The 21,076-nt window shown below is 43.1% G+C and overlaps 1 protein-coding gene and 1 pseudogene across 5 annotated transcripts in view; both read right to left on the bottom strand.

Moving 5' to 3' along the window:
- Positions 1–13,463, bottom strand: part of ZBTB43 (zinc finger and BTB domain containing 43) — a 32,288-nt gene extending 18,825 nt beyond the window's left edge. The window contains exons 1-2 of one of the 4 annotated variants that reach the window (XM_010365881.2): positions 13,320–13,443; positions 9,569–9,690 (exon numbers count right to left, since the gene is read on the bottom strand). The gene's annotated coding sequence lies outside the window, so the exon portion shown is untranslated. Of the gene's footprint in view, positions 1–9,568; positions 9,691–13,287 lie in introns of all 4 variants that reach the window. The other 3 variants (XM_010365882.2, XM_010365883.2, XM_030920119.1) reach the window with 3 other exon arrangements.
- Positions 13,464–15,363: 1,900 nt separating this feature from the next.
- On the bottom strand, positions 15,364–16,961 carry LOC104664392 (annotated as a pseudogene). The gene has a single exon (XR_748264.2). The product of XR_748264.2 is annotated as a heterogeneous nuclear ribonucleoprotein A1-like (transcript).
- Positions 16,962–21,076: the final 4,115 nt, after the last annotated feature.

The following is a 21,076-nucleotide window of genomic DNA, read 5'->3' as shown; positions in this document are numbered from 1 at the left end:
GTTTGAGTCCAGACTGGACGACACAGCAAGACCTTGTTTCTAAAAATAAATATATATATATTTTTTAATTAGCCAGGCATAGTGGTGCACAGCTGTAGTCCCAGCTATTTGGGAGACTGAGGCAAGAGGATCATTTGAGCCCAAGAGTTTTAGGCTAAAGTGGGCTGTGATCGCCGGGCACGGTGGCTCAAGCCTGTAATCCCAGCACTTTGGGAGGCCGAGACAGGCGGATCACGAGGTCAGGAGATCGAGACCATCCTGGCTAACACGGTGAAACCCTGTCTCTACTAAAAAATAACAAAAAACTAGCCGGGCGAGGTGGCGGGCGCCTGTAGTCCCAGCTACTCCGGTGGCTGAGGCAGGAGAATGGCGTAAACTCGGGAGGCGGAGCTTGCAGTGAGCTGAGATCTGGCCACTGCACTCCAGCCCAGGCGACAGAGCGAGACTCCATCTCAAAAAAAAAAAAAAAAAAAAAAACGTGAGCTGTGATCATACCACTGTAGTCCAGCCTGGGTGACAGAGGGAGATTCTGTCCAAAAAGGAAAAAGAAAAAGAAAAGAAAAAGAAGAAAACTACAAAACACTGCAGAAAGAAATTAAAGACACAAATAAACAGACATCCCATGTTGTTTATGGATTGGAAGACATAATATTGCTAAGATAACAATACTATCCAAAGCAATACATAGATTCAAACCAAGCCCTATCAAAAATCCTTGCCCTTAACTTTGGGTGAATATGGCATTTATCCATATTCTCTGAGCTGCAACATGCTACACTTCTACAGGTTTTTCTATTACAAACTCATACGCAATTGTGACCTATACTGAGAGTATAGCTGTTGTTTCAGTTATTTAGATGATGTCATAGAAGTAATTAATTAGCTCACTAAAAAAAATCATGGAACATTATATTCAATGTACTATGGGGGACTTCAAAGACAATCAAGAAATATCACAGCCCAGCCGGGCATGGTGGCTCATGCCTGTAATCCCAGCACTTTGGGAGGTTGAGGTGGGCAGATCACTTGAGTTCAGGAATTCAAGACCAGCCTGGGCAACACAGCAAGACCCCATCTCTACAAATATACAAAAATTAGCCAGACACGGTGGCATGCACCTGACGCACTAGTTACTCAGGAGGCTGAAGAGGGGAAATCTCTTGAGCAGGGGAGGTCGAGGCTGTAGTGAGCTGTGACTGCCACCACTGTACTCCACAGAAAGACTCTGTCTCAAAAAAAAAGAAAAAAAAGATATAGTGGAAATGGGGCCAAGTTGAAGAGAAACACTGGCCTGAAACTCCACTTCTTATTCCAGGCAATTCTGACAGGATCAGTAACACTCTTTCACGTGGGGCCCAGAGCTAAAAGCCAGGGACAGACAGGTCCTGCAGACTGGCAAAACTCAAGAGGTGGGTGGTATTAGAATACCAAAGGTTGCACACATTGCCTCGGCAGAAGGAAAAAAATATTAACATAAGGGGGTGGGGCTCAGTAGCCCCAGGAAAAGAGATAAAGGCATAGCCATCATTTGCCAGCTGGGCCAAAGACAACAGAGGGTCCTGGCATACCAATTTCACCAACTGCAAAGAAAGTACACAGAGCTCAAGCTCCCCTGAGAGTGCCTAAGGCCTACCCCTCCAGCCCCATTCAGCTAATCCCAGATGTCAATGTGGTGCAGCCCTACGTCTAGCTTAAGAATCAAGAGCTGATTCTAACAATATTCAGGTATACAGCAAGGGACCTAAAAGCAAATTTCAGACCTGAACAGAAATTCAGGTTCCCCTCTCAAGAATTAAACAAAATAAAACCAACACGGGGTCTGTGGATATATTCCAGAATAGCAAAAAGGAGAAAATGGCAAGAAATAGACAAAGAGTGCATTTTAAACAATTTTTTTAATGTTTTTCACAAACTTCATGAAAACACAGTCTCTGAATAAAGTATAAGGAAGATGAGACAAAACGGTAGAACAATATGAAAAAAAGGGCAGACTGAATTAACAACAGAGTCATGAAAGTAATATAGAGCAGAAATTTACACAGGCGATAAGAAGCAGAATTACAACAGTAAAAAAACGGAATCGATAATGTGGAAGGCACTTTGGGGACCTTCTACTAAAATACAGGAAAAGGATAAAAAAATGAAAACAGCAAGAGAGAAGATGATAAAGCAGGAGAACAGAGAAGACAGATCAATGTACAGCCCGTTAATGTCCTTGAGAGAAAGAACCAAACAGAGAACGTGAAATAATAAAAATTAAACTTCATTGAAGAAAACTGCCCTGAGTGGAAAATCTTGAGTATTCAGAAGAGCCTTATCTCAGTAGTGGGGACAAATTAATTCCAGACAAAATGCAGTTCTGGTCCTGCCAAACAAAGCTTAAAAACAAGCCTCAGAAGGATCAAACTGTTTCCAACTTAATTATGTTCCAGAATGAAACTTGAGAACATTTACATAATACAAAAATATCCAGCACCGAACAAGGTAAAACTCATATCTGACATCAAATTTAAAAATCACCAGGCATGCCAAGAACTAGGAAAATATAACCCAAGATACTGAGGTGGGGGTGGGAATCAATCAACAGAAACAGATCCAGAAATGACAAGAGATTTATACAACTGGTAGACAATTCTACATTCTATATTTTCAAGAAGGTAGAGAAAAGATTAAGCATGTTAGGTAGAGACAGGGAAACTATTGCAAAATAAAAGACCCAAATAAAACATCTAGAGATTTAAAACACACACAAACATACATTGGGATGAGAATAACAACAGAATTAAGACTGCAGAACATTAGTGAACTTGAAAACATGACAACAAAAACCTACCCAAAATAAAACACAGAGGGAAAAAAAGGCAAATAAAAAGGGAATAGAGCATCAGCGAGCTGTGAGACAACTTCCAGATGCCTAATGTAGACATGGTTGTGGTGGTGAAGGCAAAATGTTTTATGTGATAAGCTATGAGACACATGAGAACTATATATATATATATATATACGTATATATATGTATATATATATGTATATATGTGTATATATGTATATATATGTATATATGTATATATATGTATATATGTATATATATATGTATATATGTATGTGCTGTTTTATATATTGAAAACTATATATATAAAAACAACACACACACACATTTTATACGTATGTGAAAACAATAGCCAAAACTTTTTCAAATTTGATGAAAACTACAAATGCACAGACCTAAGCAGCTCAACAAACTCCAAGCACAAGAAACATGAAAAAAACTACAGCAAGGCAGGCCGGGCGCGATGGCTCAAGCCTGTAATCCCAGCACTTTGGGAGGCCGAGACGGGCGGATCATGAGGTCATGAGATCGAGACCACCCTGGCTAACACGGTGAAACCCCATCTCTACTAAAAATAAATACAAAAAACTAGCCGGGCGAGGTGGCGGGCGCCTGTAGTCCCAGCTACTCAGGAGACTGAGACAGGAGAATGGCGTGAACCTGGGAGGCGGAGCTTGCAGTGAGCTGAGATCCGGCCACTGCGCTCCAGCCTGGGCGACTGAGCGAGACTCCGTCTCAAAAAAAAAAAAAAAAAAAAACTACAGCAAGGCACATCATAACCAAATCACTTAAAATCAGTGGAGAAAATCTTAAAAGCAGCCAGAGAAAAAAAGACCCCTTTAGTACAGAGAACCTCAGAAGCAATGCAAGCCAGGAGACAGGAGACCAACATTTTTAAAGTACTGACATTAAGGTGGGGGAGGGGTGGAAAGGCCTGTCAACTTAGAATTCTACACCCATGAAAATATCTTTCAAAATGAAGGCAAAATATATTTTTTTCTTTATTATTATTAATATTTTTTGAGACAGAGTCTCACCCTACTGCCCAGGCTGGAGTGCAGTGGCACGATCTCGGCTCACTGCAAGCTCTACCTCCTGGGTTCACGCCATTCTCCTGCCTCAGCCTCCCAAGTAGCTAGGACTACAGGCGACCGCCACCAGGTCCGGCTACTTTTTTGTATTTTTAGTAGAGACAGGGTTTCACCGTGTTAGCCAGGATGGTCTCGATCTCCTGACCTAGTGATCCGCCCACCTCGGTATTGCAAAGTGCTGGGATTAAAGGCATGAGCCACTGCACCCGGCCCAAAATACTTTTTCAGACATAGAAAAGTTGAAAGAACTTATGACCAAAAAGGTCAAAAGTAAAAAAAAAAGTCACTTGATCACATGAAAACAAAAGTCAAGCAACACAATACTAATATCAAAGTAAATTTCAATGCAAAAATCATCAGGATGAAAGTTTATTGTTAACTGATGAATCCTATAATTCACAATAAAGTTTACTCTGTGAATGTTTATGTGTCAGAGTACAATGTTAGAAAATAAGGCAATGGTAACAAAAATGTAATTGTAGCAGGAAATAAAAGTATCCCTCTTTAATTCTTAATAAATCAAGTAGGCAAAGGATAAGAATCTATAGGTTTAGACAGCTATCAATAAAGCTAATTTAATGCAAAACCTATACACTCTACAAATAATAATACTCCTTCTTTCCTAATGTCTGCAGGACATTTATAAAAATGATAATATACGTGGCTACAGAGAACATCAATAACTTCCCCAAAGCAGAAATGCACAGGGCACATTTGATTACATGTGACTATACAATGGATTACACAATATGATAAAACTAGAAATGTTAAAAGTAGAAGAGGAGAAGAGGACAAGGGAATAGGGTAGGAGAAAATTCATAAATTTTATACAAAACTCTGGTATCTTGGCCAACAACGAAAAACCCTACAATCCAATCTCATTTATTAACATAAAAAGAAAGATTATAAATCACATGGCATTCTGGTTTGTATACTTCAATCTCTTGCGGGTTTGGTACATCGTAAGTATGACATGTTGAAGAAACTGAGTTATTGGTCCCATCACATTAAGGGCAAGATCCTAGACTATGGTGAAATTACCATCAGAAAGGCATTTCATTTCTCCCTTGGCTCTCTTCCACTCAAGACTAACTCTGGTGACACACACACCATTACCTGTGCTTCCTTCTACGAGTGACAATGAGTGATGGGACATAAATCTGGAAAAAGCCAAATGAGACGTCTGCACTGGGGCAGCACTGAAAACTTTTAAGTGACATGTTGTGAGCCATGGTTAAGGAAGGTTGATCTGCTGAAGAACTAAAGCAGGAGAAAGTCTGAAGCAGAAGTTAATTATAAGATTTCAACAAGTACAGTCTAGGTAATAATAAAAGTAACAGTGGGGCCGGGCACGGTGGCTCACGCTTGTAATCCCAGCACTTCGGGAGGCTGAGGCGGGTAGATCACTCAAAATTTCAGGAGTCCCAGATCAGCTTGGCCAACATGCTGAAACCCTGTCTCTACTAAAAATACAAAGTTAGCCAGGCATGGTGACACACACCTGTAATCCCAGCTACTCGGGAGGCTGAGACAGCAGAACTGCTTGAACCTGGGAGGCGGAGGTTGCAGTGAGCCAAGATCATGCCACTGCACTCTAGCCTGGACAACAAGAGTGAAACTATGTCTCAAAAAAAAAAAAAAAAGTAACAGTGCGTATGGAAAAGGGGTGGCATTGATGAGACTGACAGAACTGGTCAACAGGAAGATACAGCAGTAGTACAAGGTGCAAATGATACCATCAAGAAAGTGAACAGACAACCCACAGAATGGGAGAAACCATCTGCAGATCATGTAACTAATGAGTGACTTGCATCCAGAATACCTAAAGAACTCTAATGACTCAATAATAAAAAGATACATAACCCAACTGAAAAACAGATAAAGGATTTGAAGAGACATTTCCCCACAGAAGATATACAAATAACCAATAAACACATGAAAACCGCTCAACATCATTAGTAATTAGAAAAATGCAGATCAAAACTACAAAACACCCCTTCTCATTCACTAAGATGGCTGTGAAAAGTAAGACAGACAGTAACAAGTGTCGGCGAGGATGTGTAGGGATTAGAACGCCCATACATTGCTGGTGGGCATGTAAAATGGTACAGCTACTGTGGAACAGTGTGACAGTACCTCAGGAAGTTCAACACAGTTACCACGTAGTCCAACAGTTCTCCTAGGTACACACCCAAGAAAAATGAAAACATATGTCTACACAAAAACTTGTACATGAATGTTCATAACTGCATTACTCTTAAAAATCAAAAAGTGAAAACCATCATAAGTTCCATCAACTCATGAATGGATAAACAAATGGGATATATCCTTAGAATAGAATATTTGGCAATAAAAAAGAATGAAATACTTATAGATGTGACAACACAGCTGGCACTTGAAAACGTTACGCTAAATGAAAGAGGTCGGACACACAAGGTCATATCGTGTATGACTCCATTTACATGAAATGTCCAGAATAGACAAATCCACAGAGACAGAAAGTAGATTCGTGGCTGGGGGTAGAAGAAATGGGGAGCAACTGCTAATTGGGTTTCTTTGAGGAGAGACAAAAGTTCTAAAATTAGATTGTGGTGATGGGTATACAAATCTGTGAAAATACTAAAAAAAAAAAAAAAACCCCTCTTCATTGCTTATGAATTATGTCTCTATAACGTTGTTTAAAGAAGAGTCATGTGGCCAGGCGCAGTGGCTCACGCCTGTAATCCCAGCACTTTGGGAGGCCGAGGCGGGTGGATCACAAGGTCAGGAGATCGAGACCAGTCTGACTAATACGGTGAAACCCTGTCTCTACTAAAAACACAAAAATTAGCTGGGTGTGGTGGTGGACACCTGTAGTCCCAGCTACTCGGGAGGTGAAGTAGAAGAATCACTTGAACCCAGGAGGTGGAGGTTGCAGTGAGCCGAGATTGCCCCACTGCACCAGCCTGGGCGACAGAATGAGACTCCGTCTCAAAAAAATAGAAATAAGGCTGGGCGCGGTGGCTCACGCCTGTTATCCCAGCACTTTGGGAGGCCAAGGCAGGTGGATCACGAGGTCAGGAGATCGAGATCATCCTGACTAACATGGAGAAACCCTGTCTCTACTAAAAATACAAAAAATTAGCCGGGCGTGGTGGCGGGCACCTGTAGTCCCAGCTACTCGGGAGGCTGAGGCAGGAGAATGGCGTGAACCCGGGAGGTGGAGCTTGCAGTGAGCCGAGATTGCACCACTGCACTCCAGCCTGGCGACAGAGCAAGACTCCGTCTCAATAAAAAAAAAAGAAAGAAAGAAAGAAAGAAATAAAATAAAGAGTAATGCAAGGCAAACTGATGTACCAATGCTGACTTTGAAGTTTCATGACTGAGTGACTAGGAAAATGTCATCATTAATAGGAAATAACAGCAACTACTATTTATGATACGCATATACAAATAAACTGCTTCATACAGACATTGTACAAAGTCTATGCAAAGCACTTTAGATGTTCTGTCTCACTTAATCTTCACAGCAACCCACTCAATAGGTATTTTTTACTTCCATTGTACAGAATTGGAGATAGACAAAAAAGCTAAGCAACTTAAGGTCATGTAACTGGTAAGGAGTAAAGTTGAGATTTAAATCCAAAGCACTTGTTCAGGCCCACTATAGTTTAAGATGTGGAAAGAAAAGGTGAATATAATTTTTTCTTTTTTCTTTTTTTGAGATGGAGTCTCACTCTGTCGCCCAGGCTAAAGGGCAGTAGCTCCACTTCGGCTCACTGCAACCTCTGCCTCCCAGATTCAAGCAATTCTCCTGCCTCAGCCTCCTGAGTAGCTGGGACCACAGGTGTGTGACACCATGCCCCGCTAATTTTTGTATTTTCAGTAGAGATGGGGTTTCACCATGTTGGCCAGGCTGGTCTCAAACTCCTGACCCTCATGTGATCCGCCCACCTCAGCCTCCCAAAGTGCTGGGATTACAGGTGTGAACCACTGTGCCTGGCTGTGAATATCATTATAGTTTGACAGTATAGAAAGTAAACGTGAATATCATTTTCACAAATAATCTAAATAATCTTATTATATACAATGCATTCATAAACTTTAGCACACTGACCATCCTTAGACTTAAGATGGCCCAGGCCAGGCACGGTGGCTCACACCCGTAATCCCAGCACTTTGGGAGGCCGAGGCAGGCAGATCACCAGGTCAAGAGATGGAGACCATCCTGTCCAACATGGTGAAACACGGTCTCTACTAAAAATACAAAAACATTAGCTGGGTGTGGTGGCCAGCGCCTGTAGTCCCAGCTACTTGGAAGGCTGAGGCAGGAGAATCGCTTGAACCCAGGAGGCAGAGGTTGCAGTGAGCCGAGATCGCACCACACACTCCAGCCTGGGCAACATAGCAAGACTCCATCTCAAAAAAAAGAAAAAAAAGACGGCTGGGCACGGTGGCTCATGCCTGTAATCCCAGCACTGTGGGAGCATGAGGTGGTGGATCACCTGTGGTCAGGAGTTTGAGACCAGCCTGACCAACAAGGCGAAACCCTGTCTTTACTAAAAATACAAAATTAGCCGGGCATTCCGGCAGATGCCTGTAATCTCAGCTACTCTGGAGGCTGAGGCAGAGAATTGCTTAAACCTGGAAGGTGGAGGTTGCAATGAGCTGAGATCCCGCCACTGCACTCCAGCCTGGGTCACAAAGCCAGACTCTATCTCAAAAAAAAAAAAAAAAGATACCAGCAGTTTTATGTCACTTTGCGCATGTATTTTATTTTTTTAATCCAATAGCAACAGTTCTAAAACAAACACACCAATCCCAGCCTGTTCCACTCTGCTTCTTAAAAGCTATTTGGCTTTTTAAAAGCAGATGAAGGGCAACAATACTGAAGAAATCTTGAACTAGATGACCTTCAGATTCCCTCCAACTTTGATGAGTTTAATAGCAGCCACTATTTATTATTCAGCTGAGGAACTCTAAGTCAAATTTTATACGTGATTTAAACACCAATTAAACATCCTAAAAACACAGATGACAGCAATATAATAGGGAAGCAGACCCACTAGCTACTTATTGTGAAGTCCTTCAGAGACTTCTTTAATCAGAGCATATGGTAATTGGCATGCTTACTACAGAAAGCAAATTTAAACATAGTAAATGTTGCTTCAGTAAATTTAAAGCCTGGCACAAATGTACAAAAATACCAATTCCCTATGCCTACTCTTTACATTAGTGAAATGCTTTAGAGTTCACAGAGCACACTATGTAAACCTACATTGTGCAACACTCCCGTATCCTTGCATCCTTTTGAAAGATGAGTGAACTGAAGCTCAAATTAAAAGACCTGCCCGTGGTTACACACCTCAGAAATGGCATGTCAGGATTCAAACAGCAGCACAACTCCAAATCTAATATTTTTCTAAGTTAAAAAAAAAAAAAAAATCACTTGGCAGAAAAATTTATCTGACATTAAATGTTCTATCAGTGCAAATTATGTCATTGGTGGGCCTTAGAATGCGTAATATCTCTTCAGAAGAGAAGAAAGAATCTTCTGGTCTAGAGGAATTAAATATCTTAACAAAATACATTATTATTTTTGCTAAAAGAGAAATGATTACAGTAAGTAATTTTTAACAATGGTATTATGAGCAAGTTTATAGCTTACCTAATGCAAAGCTGTATTCCTGGGATAAAGTTCCTTATGCCATGGCCATCAAAAAGCAATATGAATAGAATGAGGAAGAAGAACCCATTTCAGTTTTGCTTCAAATAATATCACATTGACTTCTGGAAGGAAGAGTAACAGTGAAAATGTAAAAGAGATGCTATGATGCTATGTACATGTATATTTGCTAATAAACACTAGAGATGTACATTAGTGGCAGAAAGAAAAGTAATCAAGACTGGCATTTTTGGTTATATTAAATTCATTCTGCAACTCTGTAGCTCCTGCCTTTGTATTTTTTTTAAAAAATAAACTTATTTTGTAATAATTTTAAATTTTCAAAACAATTGAAAAGACAGTGCATAATTCCCGTATACCTCTCATCCATTACTGTGGTGTATTTGTTAAAACTAGAAAACCAACATGATCAATGACTATGTAATTTTGCAGAATTAACATATCCTTTGGAAGAGCGCTATTGGTCTCCTGACCAATCAGTATTCTTCTATTTTTTTCCTAATTAGAACACTTTGGCCAAATAACTTAGTAAAATCTATTTTAAGATGTTTTGTAAAAAAACAAGCCACCTGCTTTGTGAAGTTTGATTCATGACTCCCTTCAATTTTAAGCCACGGCTGAATGTTTTACTTAAAAATTTCCAGGACAAACATTCCATTACAGCAAATTCTCTGAGATTCAAAAGAGAAGGTAATGTTCTAGAAACTAACCCTCCATTCATCAATCATCCTTCCATCAAATTTCAATAAAGCCAAGGAAATGTTTTTAACTGTGCCCTCATGTGCATTAGAATTCAGGATAAGAAGTTGAAATCAAGAAAGCAGAAGGCAGAAACAGCACTCATTTCATGAAATTAACAACATATCGACAAAGTTTTAAAAATCTTATTTCCTCAATATGTTACAAATAAGACAAAAGCCCCTATTCTAACTGCAAATATAAACAGAGTGAAAAGAAAAAGTTCAGGCCCAGTGCAGTGGCTTACACCTGTAATCCCGGCACTTTGGGAGGCCAAGGCAGGTGGATCATTTGAAGTCAGGAGTTTGAGACCAGTGTGGCCAACATGGTGAAACCCTGTCTCTACTAAAAATACAAAAATTAGCTGTGTATGGTGGCAGGCGCCTGTAATCCCAGCTACTTGGGAGGCTGAGGCAGGAGAATCGCTTGAACCTGGGAGGTGGAGGTTGCAGTGAGCAGAGATTGCACCACTGCACTCTAGCCTGGGCGACAGGGCGAGACTCCATCACAAAAAAAAAAAGAAAAGAAAAGGAAAAGTTCATGAAAATGATACTATTCAATTAAGTTTCAGACATGCATTTTTTCACATTTTAAAATTCATGAAATCAGAACGTGATCACCAGGTGGCAGTTTTAATAGCTGTCACAGCCTGAGACAATGACAGAGAACTGCTGAGGTCTTCATCAATGTTCTTGACACAAAGGATGACACGCTAGAAAAAATATGGACACACTCTGAACTGAAAAGTATAAAGAGTAGAACTTGGAATGTTAACTTTAATGAATAGTTTAACCAAGTTATTCTTATTTTTCCTTTGTATATACATGCATTAGCATAGGCATTGATACCATTTTTTAGTGTCTAAGTCTAAAAGTGTTTTCAATAATAAAAAGTCTAAAACGATAAGAGCGCATTAAGCCATAGTTTAATTAGCAGGGTTTCTCTCTTCCTTAGTGGTACATGAAATAATCAACAGCATCTAGGATTCAATGAAATAAACTAGTAATTCAGTTGCGATATCTTATTAGAAAGTTTGATAAACTACCTTGAAGGCAAATAGCTTAAATAAGAGATTTTAAAAAACAAAAAACCCACAAAGGCATCCCCCAAAAGAAAACTCAAGAAATAACACATAATTTTGCATTATAATAAAAGGGCTATTTTTCAACCTTATGAGTTTTCTTCCTGTGAAGAGTATAATTATCAAGTATCCTACTTATGAGCAGATTCTTGCACTGATTCCAAGAAAGGCGGAGGGAAGAGAGCCAGGGCAGAAAGTAAGTAGAAAGCTTGAGGAAGATTTTAACCATATCCATTTAACTAAACTTTTCTAAGAACCTCAGCTGTACCCACTGCTGTAAAGAGAGTAGGCATCAATAAACACAGGTTCAACTAGATGTTCTTAACAGCTACAGAATGAATTTTGAAAAATTACACGTAAAAGGAGCTTATTGGTTTCAGGAGTCTCCAATGAATACTTTTTTTTTGTATTGTATAAAATATACATAAAACTTTAAGACTTGACAATTTTAAGCATTCTTAAGAGTCCAATTCAGTGAAGTACATTCACAATATTGTGCAATCATCACAACCCATTTTCAGACTTTATTCATCATCCCCCAAAACTCTGTTCTGTATCCATTAAGCACTAACTCCTCTCCCCAGCCCCTGGTAAACTATTCTACTTTCCGTCTCTTAATTGGTTTACTCTACGTACTTCATTTAAGTGCTCTCAAACAATATTTGTTCTTTTGTGTGTGCTTTACTTCTCCTGTGGTACTTTTGTAAAGCAAATAATAAATCCCTGATTATTAAGTTTCTTACAATTTAACTGAAAATGCTGACACAATCTCTGAACTAAGCATGCAGCTCTCCCAGAAACTCTGCTACTGATCCAGTAGCCCCAAAGATCTGTCTGATCCTTCCTTAGCCTGTAGACACGCCTGTTAAACAGCTGTAACTCAAAGAGCAGGCTCCAGAGATCCCTGGAGACCATCCCGTGGTAAGTGGATGGAGTGAAGGGATTTGGGAAGCTGTGCAGGCCTGAAAAACCACAGGCGAGAAAAGGCTGCTCTGGCCCTAAAATGGGCCTCCTGTCTTCCTGACAGGCTCTCTCGCACTCTGACACTTATGTTGGGCGGCACCTGTCAGAGCTGAGGCCAAACTGCGGTCGAGTCACTGAGAGTGTCACCAGTGCAGGGAGCTTCACGGGGTCATGAGTCACCTTCCATGGCTCAGAGGTCTGGGTAGCCCTGCCCTACCCAGACAAACTCAGTTAGGAAACAGAAACAAGAGGGGAAATAAAAGTTGGAAGAAAGAGAGAAACAGACAGATGGCCAAAAAGCCAGACTGACAGGCCCTGAATTAGAGCAAGGGCTGAGTGGCAGAGACAGGGTGAACAGACACAGAAGCAAGGTGGACACAGATATAAAACAGAATCCAGATACCCCGAGAAAGACAAAGTGGAGAGAAATATCAGGTCGACAGGGACCTAGCTGAAAGACAAAAAGGGCAGGTTACAACAGGTGACAGAGACAGCAACCGGGGTGAAACAGAAGGAAAAAGAAGATCAGAGAAGTCCAGGCGCAGTCTTTCTGCCAGCTCGGCTCTTCACGCTTCACGCATTGGTCGCTCGAACCCGAGGCCGTCAAGCCGCGCCCACCCTATGCCCCGAAAGCCCAGCGGACGGACAGGGGCAGGATCTCTAAGCGCTGTGGCCGGCGGAGCTCCGCTGCCGCGAGGGTGACCTTGGGCGAGAAGCTGCCCCAAAGGCCTTGGTATCGCGGTCTGCGCGCCGCGTGGGCAGGAGACTGCGGGATTCGGTGCTGGGGCGCCGGGACCCCAACCTTCCGCGCGGGGCTTTAGCATGCCGGTCCACGGAATGGGCCTGGCGGAGCAAGCGGCGCGTGCGTCGGGGCCTGCAGAGGAGCCCTTAACTCCCCCAACAACTTCTCCTCCCTTACCCTTGCTGCCCGTGGTCCTGGCCACTCAGTACCTGCCAAGGGCTCAGCGCTCACATCCCCCGTCCAAGGGATCCTCTCCGCCGCCGGCGCAGGCCCGTTCTAGCCTTCGCTGCCGCAACAGCTTCAGCCTGTGCCTCAGCCCCCGGAAACGCTTCCAAGTCCCGCCCCCCGAAACTGACAGTGCTTCCGGGGGTGCGTCAGAGAGAAAGAGGAGTGCGCATGCGGGATTCACTGTCTGAGCTAGGCGTCCTGAGAGAGCGCATAGGTAACGAGCGCCTGCGCAGTATAGTCTGGAGTGGGTCAATCAATGTTAGGGACTGACTAAGCTGTTGAAAATAGGGGAGCAGATACCGAGTTCTAAATCTTCTTAAAACCTTGACATAGACCAGGCGCGGTAGCCCACGCCTGTAATCCCAGCACTTTGGGAGGCCGAGGCGGGAAGATCGCTTGAGGCTGGAGTTCGAAACCATCCTGGCCAACATGGTGAAATCCTGTCTCTACAAAACATACAAAAATTAGCTGAGTGTGGTTGCTGGCGTCTGTAATCCTAGCTATTTGGGAAGCTGAGACAGGAGAATTGTCTGAACCCGGGAGGCAGAGGTTGCAGTGAGGTGAGATCATGCCGCTGCACTCCTGCCTGGGCACAGAGCAAGACTCTTAACAACAACAACAACAACAACAAAACAGAAACACCTTGACCTCCGTCTCTTCTCTAAACAAACAAACGAAAACGTTGACCTCAGTTCGCCAGGTGGAGATTATCTCCAAATCCATTTCTGCCTCCACAGCACCCATCCAGCTTTTTGGCATGTAGTAGATGTTCAGTAAATGTTCAATGAAAGGACCAGTGCCTTTCCATGGGCTGCGTTGTGCTGGGCGCTGGGGTCACACAGATGGTGGGACAGAAACGATCTCTCTAGCCTCCAGTTCTCCCACTCCTTCCCAAAACCCTCCATACCTCTTCTCGCCCCTTTCTTCCCCCCTGCCCCACCATGTTAGTGTAGAAGAGAGATAGGTCTTCAGCAGTGGGACTCTTACCTTTGGACCCGTTTACAGACCAAGTGCCCTCTTTGTAGAAGAACTAATTTATACCTGAAATCCTGGCAGCTGAAGAGATGTGGTCATAATGCCTTCTGAATTTGGGGTGGATGTTCTCGCGGGCTAGACATGCCCTTTTGATAATTGTCTGTCTTAGTTTAAGCTGATTGGTTTCCCAGCTATTATGCTTGTCTTGCTTGTTGTTGGGCCCTAGGACACAGGAGTGTAGCTTTCCTAGAGAGAATTCTAAAAAAAAAAAAAAAAAGAAAAGAAAAGAAAAAAAATTTCTAGAAAACAAAATGAAAGAAAACAAATATGGAAGCACAGAAATGGGAATGGATGCAGAACAGCTTGTCAAAGATTCTACTTCAAACATGTATGCTCCAGCCCTCCAGCCTTTTTTTTTTTCTGAGACAAAGTCTTGCTCTGTTGCCCAGGCTGGAGTGCAGTGGCGCAATCTCGGCTCACTGCAACCTCCGCCTCCCAGGTTCAAACAATTCTCCTGCCTCAGCCTCCCGAGTAGCTGAGACTACAGGTGCCCGCCAGCATGCCAGGCTAATTTTTGTATTTTTAGTAGAGACGGGGTTTCACCATCTTGGCCAGGCTGGTCTCAACCTCCTGACCTCATGATCCACCCACCTTGGCCTCCAAAGTGCTGGGATTACAGGTGTGAGCAACTGCGCCCAGCCTAGTTGAGTATACTCTTTAAGTGTTTTGCCACTTTTATTCCTGCCTCTAAGCAGACCTGAAGTTGGGAAGTTCAACTGCCATCATGTGCCTATGAAGTGGTAAGTAAATGCTAAGGCTGGCAAAGCAGGAAGATTGAGAGAACCTAGTTTCCATATGACATTAGGCCACAGTTCCAGCTTTGGACACCCTTAAATGTTTTGTTGCATGAGACAAATAAACTTCTTTTTTTTTTTTTTTTTTTCAAGAGAATTAAATCGTTTATTGATTACACATGATAATGGATGATACACAAGCTTCATTCCCATCTATAATTTTATCTGGTACCATTATTCAATTTAGATATATTGCATAGGATGTGCCAACAATCACTTTTATAACCAGTAATTCCATGATTTTGCTTGGGTAATCCCTTTTAATGGTGAACTTCAGGTCACAACAGTAACTATCAGTTCAACTACACCAAGGTTTCCGAAGACAATGGCTTCTCCACCCAAGCAGGTTGTATATAAATTCCAAATAGAACCTGGCATCACCCTGAAGGAATTCTAACTTCACACTGTTGGGGAAATTCACCAAGATGGCTTCAGAGTAGACTAACTTTACACAGCACATTAAAAAAAAGACATTTATTCAGCGTCACGATCAGACTATTACATTTAGCAATCAACAGCATGGGTGCAAAAAAAAAAAATCTACATTAAAACCCTTTGTTGGAATGCTTTACACTTTCCACAGAACAGAAACTAAAATAACCTGTTATACAATTAGTCACAAATACAGTCCTCGAGTTTTTTGCCCATACACATGAGTATTTGTCTAAAACATGTCTTCTTTGTAGCAGCTAGGCCCTGCCACCACTGTGCTTGGCTGAGTTCACAAATCTGTTGTAACCTGTAGCTTCCCTGTCACTTCTCTGGCTCTCCTCTCCTGCTAAGCTTTGTTTCCTAATTAAAATCTTCTGCCACTGCCATAGCTACTGCTGCTGCTGGAACCGCCATAGCCACCTTGGTTTCGTGGTTTTGCAAAGTATTGGCCTCCACCGCCATAGGGGCCAGAGCTTCTGCCTCCAAAGTTTCCTCCCTTTATGGGTCCAAAATTTGAAGACTGTTGTAATTGCCAAAATCATTGTAGCTTCCACCACCTCCAAAATTGCTTCCATCATTACCAAATCCATTATAGCCATCCCCACTGCCACCATATCCACCACCACCACGGCTGCCACCAAAGCCACCACGACCACTGAAGTTTCCTCCACGACCGAAGTTGTCATTCCTACCTAAATCACCTTCACAACCACCACCAAAGTTTCCAGAACCACTTCGACCTCTCTGGCTGGATGAAGCACTCGCCATCTCTTGCTTTGACGGGGCTTTCCTGACTTCACGGTTGTGGCCATTCACAGGATGGTATTTCTGAATGACAATCTTTTCCACGGAGTCATGGCCGTCAAAGGTTACAAAGGCAAGGCCCCTTTTCTTGCCACTGCCTCGGTCAGTCATGATTTCAATCACTTCAGTTTTTCCTTACTGTTCTAAATAATCTCGCAGGTGATGTTCTTCAGTGTCTTCTTTAATGCCACCAACAAATATCTTTTTCACAGTTAAGTGGGCACCTGGTCTTTGAGAATCTTCTCTTGAGACAGCTCTCTTTGGTTCCACAACTCTTCCGTCCACCTTGTGTGGCCTTGCATTCATGGCTGCGTCCACCTCCTCCACAGTGGCATATGTGACAAACCCAAAGCCCCTGGAACGCTTGGTGTTTCGATCTCTCATTACCACACAGTCCGTGAGCGTTCCCCATTGCTCAAAATGGCTCCTCAGGCTCTCATCTGTTGTTTCAAAGCTCAACCCTCCCATGAAGAGCTTCCTCAGCTGTTCAGGCTCTTTAGGAGACTCTGACTTAGACATGACGGCAGGGAGAAGAGAGACTTTAACGATGCTTCTTCGGCGGCGTCCACGGGCAGAAAGGAGACAAATAAACTTCTTACTTGGACTTTATTTCTGGCAATATTGAGGACTATATATTTCCAAATATTACTGCAACAAAATATATAAAATTGCTAGAAGAAATATTTAGAATACCCTCTTAAACTCATGGATACACTTGCAAAAAAAAAATCAGGAAAATTATCTGAAGCTAGGAGGAAAACAAGAACACAGGCCTGGGAAGTCAAACAACTGATGTTCAGAAATTATGCAGAGGTAAAGTCTGCATCTGTTCTGATCCATTGGTGCATGCCCTGTACTGACAAATATTTTCAAAATTATCTCTGGAGATAGGTAAACACTGATACTGCTACCAACTATAGGAGCATTCACCTGGGTCCAGACAGGATTAAAGTCAAATTGCAACATCAGGTTGGGACTCAAGAAGAAATATGTCCTCAGGTGAACGATAAACTATAGGGGAAAAAATCTGCCATACAGAGGTAGGCAGCAGTTAAAGATGTCTCTCTGTGCCTTGGTTCTGAGCAGAAGGGGAAATCATTCCCCTGGAGGATTCATGGCTAAAAAGTCTGGCTATCACATGGCCACACAATTTGCATAGTTCAAAAGCCCACAATCTGAACATTTTAATTTGAAATGAACCTGGGTAGGTGGTGCCTACAGTATTTGGCCAAAACACAAATCTCTGAAAGAACCTGCTGGCAACTCAGGCTTCAAAGAATTCCCACAGATAGGGTTCTAAATAAATATGAACTCACAACCAGAAACCACAAACCCCCTGAGGAAATAAGCAGAGAAGACAAGCAGTAGAGGTGGATCCACACCAGCTTTAGATATTCGATATTTTAGAACCAGAATATAAAACAAGCATGCTTAGAAAAACAAAGGGGCTAAAAGCACAAATATCGAGAAACTCTTGAAAAATTGCCAGGCAGCCGGGCATGGCAGCTCATGCCTATAATCCCAGCACTTTGGGAGGCTGAGGCGGGCAGATCACCTGAGGTCAGGAGTTCAAGGCCAGCCTGGCCAACATGGTGAAACCCCATCTCTACTAAAAATACAAAAAAAAAAGAGAGAGAAAGAAAAAAAATGGCCGGGTGTAGTGGCTGGTGCCTGTAATCCCAGCACTTTGGGAGGCTGAGGTGGGCAGATCACCTGAGGTCAGGAGTTCGAGACCAGCCTGGTCAACATGATGAAACCCTGTCTCTACTAAAAATACAAAAATTAGCTGGGTGTGGTGGTGCGTGCCTGTAATCCCAGCTACCCAGGAGGCTGAGGTAGAAGAATCTCTGGAACCTGGGGCGGGGGCAGAGGCTGCAGCAAGCCGAGATTGTGCCACTGAACTCCAGCCTGGCGACAGAGCAAGACTCCATCTCAAAACAAAACAAAACAAAAACAAAAAAATTAGCCAAGCGTGGTGGTGGGCGACTGTAATCCCAGCAACTTGCGAGGATGAAGTGGAAACATGAGATTAAAAAAATAAAATCTAGTTATACACTATTTAAAACACAAACCTAAAGAAAATTTGAGGTCGGGCATGGTGGCTCCCACCTGTAATCCTAGCACTTTGTGTCATGCGCGTCCGCGTCCGTGTGAAGAGACCACCAAACAGGCTTTGTGTGAGCAATAAAGCTTTTTAATCACCTGGGTGCAGGCGGGCTGAGTCAGAAAAGAGAGTCAGCGAAGGGAGATAAGGATGGGGCTGTTTTATAGGATTTGGGTAGGTAAAGGAAAATTCCAGTCAAAGGGGGGTTGTTCTCTGGCGGGCAGGAGTGGGGCTCACAAGGTGCTCAGTGGGGGAGCTTTTTGAGCCAGGAAGAGCCAGAAAAATGAATTTCACAAGGTAATGTCATTGCTTAAGACAAGGACCGGGCATTTTCACTTCTTTTGTGGTGGAATGTCATCAGTGAAGGCGAGGCAGGGCATTTTCACTTCTTTTTTTTTTTTGAGACGGAGTCTCGCTCTGTCGCCCAGGCTGGAGTGCAGTGGCTTGATCTCAGCTCACTGCAAGCTCCGCCTCCCGGGTTTACGCCATTCTCCTGCCTCAGCCTCCCGAGTAGCTGGGACTACAGGCACCCGCCACCTCGCCCGGCTAGTTTTTGTTTTTGTGTTTTTTAGTAGAGACGGGGTTTCACTGTGTTAGCCAGGATGGTCTCGACCTCCTGACCTCGTGATCCACCCATCTCGGCCTCCCAAAGTGCTGGGATTACAGGCTTGAGCCACCGCGCCCAGCCGGCATTTTCACTTCTTTTGTGATTCTTCAGTTACTTCAGGCCATCTGGGCATATACGTGCAAGTCACAGGGGATGCGATGGCTTGGCTTGGGCTCAGAGGCCTGATACTTTGGGAAGCAGGTGGATCACTTGAGCCCAGGTGTTTAAGACTAGCCAAGGCAACATGGTGAAACCCCATCTCTACAAAAAATGGTGTAGTGGTACGCACCTGTAATCCCAGCTACTTGGGAGACTGAGGTGGAAGGATCACCTGAGCCCAGGAGGTTGAGGCTGCAGTGGGCCATGACCATGCCACTGCACTTGAGCCTGAGCAACAGAGTGAGACCCATCTCAAAAAAAGAGAAAAAAAGAAAGAAAAGGAAAAAAAGAAAAATTGAGGTAAAGGAATGGCAAAAGAGATTCTGTGCTGGTTAAATTATATTAACATCTGATAAATAAGGATGGTTGTGGCAGCTCATACCCCTAATTCCAGCTCTTTGGAAGGCCTAGGTGAGAGGATCACTTAAGGCCAGGAGTTTGAAACCAGCCTGGGCAATATAGTGAGACCCTGTCCCTATAAAATTAAAAAATTTCAGCCTGAGCAACATAGTGAGATGCTCTCTCTTCAAGAAATAAAAAAATTAGCCAAATATGGTGGCACACATCTGTGGTCTCAGCTACTTGAGAGGCTGAGGTGGAAGGATTACTTGAGCCCAGGAGATCAAGGCCACAGGGTGCCATGATTGCACCACTGCATTACAGCTTGGGCAATAGAGTAAGACCCTATCTCCAAAAAAAAAAAAAAAAAAAAAAAAAAGCCAGTGTGGTGACACCTGTAGTCCAGGTTGGAGAATCGCTTGAGCCCAGGAGTTTGAGGCTGCAGTGAGCTATGTTCACATCACTGCACTCCATCCAGCCTGGGCAACAGAGTGAGATTCAGTCTCAAAAACCAAAAAACATTGGATAAATAGACTCTAAAACAAAAAGCATTTCTAGAAATATGTGGTAGCTTATATTGTTTTCAGTAATTCGGTGGCCATTCCTGTGAGAGGCTTTGCTTCCCATCCCATGGATGTCAGGCTTGGTCACTGAAATGTGAGTGGAGGTTATGTGTGCACTCCGGAGCACAGCTTTCAGAACCATTGCTCTCTCCCTCTGCCACAAGAAGAGCATGTCCCGGGTGGGACTGATTATTCTTCCTTCCTGGGTCCCCGGATGAAGATAATATAGAATAAAGAATGGAGACTGGGCGCGGTGGCTCATGCCTATAATCCCAGCACTTTGGGAGGCCAAGACGGGTGGAACATGAGGTCAGGAGATCGAGACCATCCTGGCTAACATGGTGAAACCCTGTCTCTACTAAAAAACACAAAAAAATTAGCTGGGCGTGGTGGAGGGTGCCTGTGGTCCCAGCTGCTCGGGAGGCTGAGGCAGGAGAATGGTGTGAACCTGGGAGGCGGAGCTTGCAGTGAGCCGAGATCGCGCCACTGCACTCCAGCCTGGGCAACCAGCGAGACTCCGTCTCAAAAAAAAAAAAAAAGAATGGATAGTGCCACAAATGACACACAAAAGTCATATAACGTAAGTGAGAAATTAACCGTTTGCAAGCTGCAGAAATTTTTGAAGGTAGATGTGTTCGGGTAGCTTTCTTTCACTAATGTATTTTTATTATTTTTTGAGACAGAGTTTCGCTCTTGTTGCCAGGCTGGAGTAGAGTGGCACAATCTTGGCTCACCACAACCTCTGCCTTCTGGGTTCAAGCGATTCTCCTGCCTCAGCCTCCCAAGTAGCCAGAATTACAGGCGTGCGCCACAACGCCCAGCTAATTTTGTACTTTTAGTGGAGATGGGGTTTCTCCATGTTGGTCAGGCTGGTCTCAAACTCATGACCTCAGGTGATCCG

The sequence above is a fragment of the Rhinopithecus roxellana genome, chromosome 16 (genome assembly GCF_007565055.1).
Source record: "Rhinopithecus roxellana isolate Shanxi Qingling chromosome 16, ASM756505v1, whole genome shotgun sequence".
Taxonomy (NCBI): Eukaryota; Metazoa; Chordata; class Mammalia; order Primates; family Cercopithecidae; genus Rhinopithecus; species Rhinopithecus roxellana.
The sequence above is the reverse complement of the archived record's forward strand: the minus strand, read 5'-3'. Positions and strand labels throughout refer to the sequence as shown.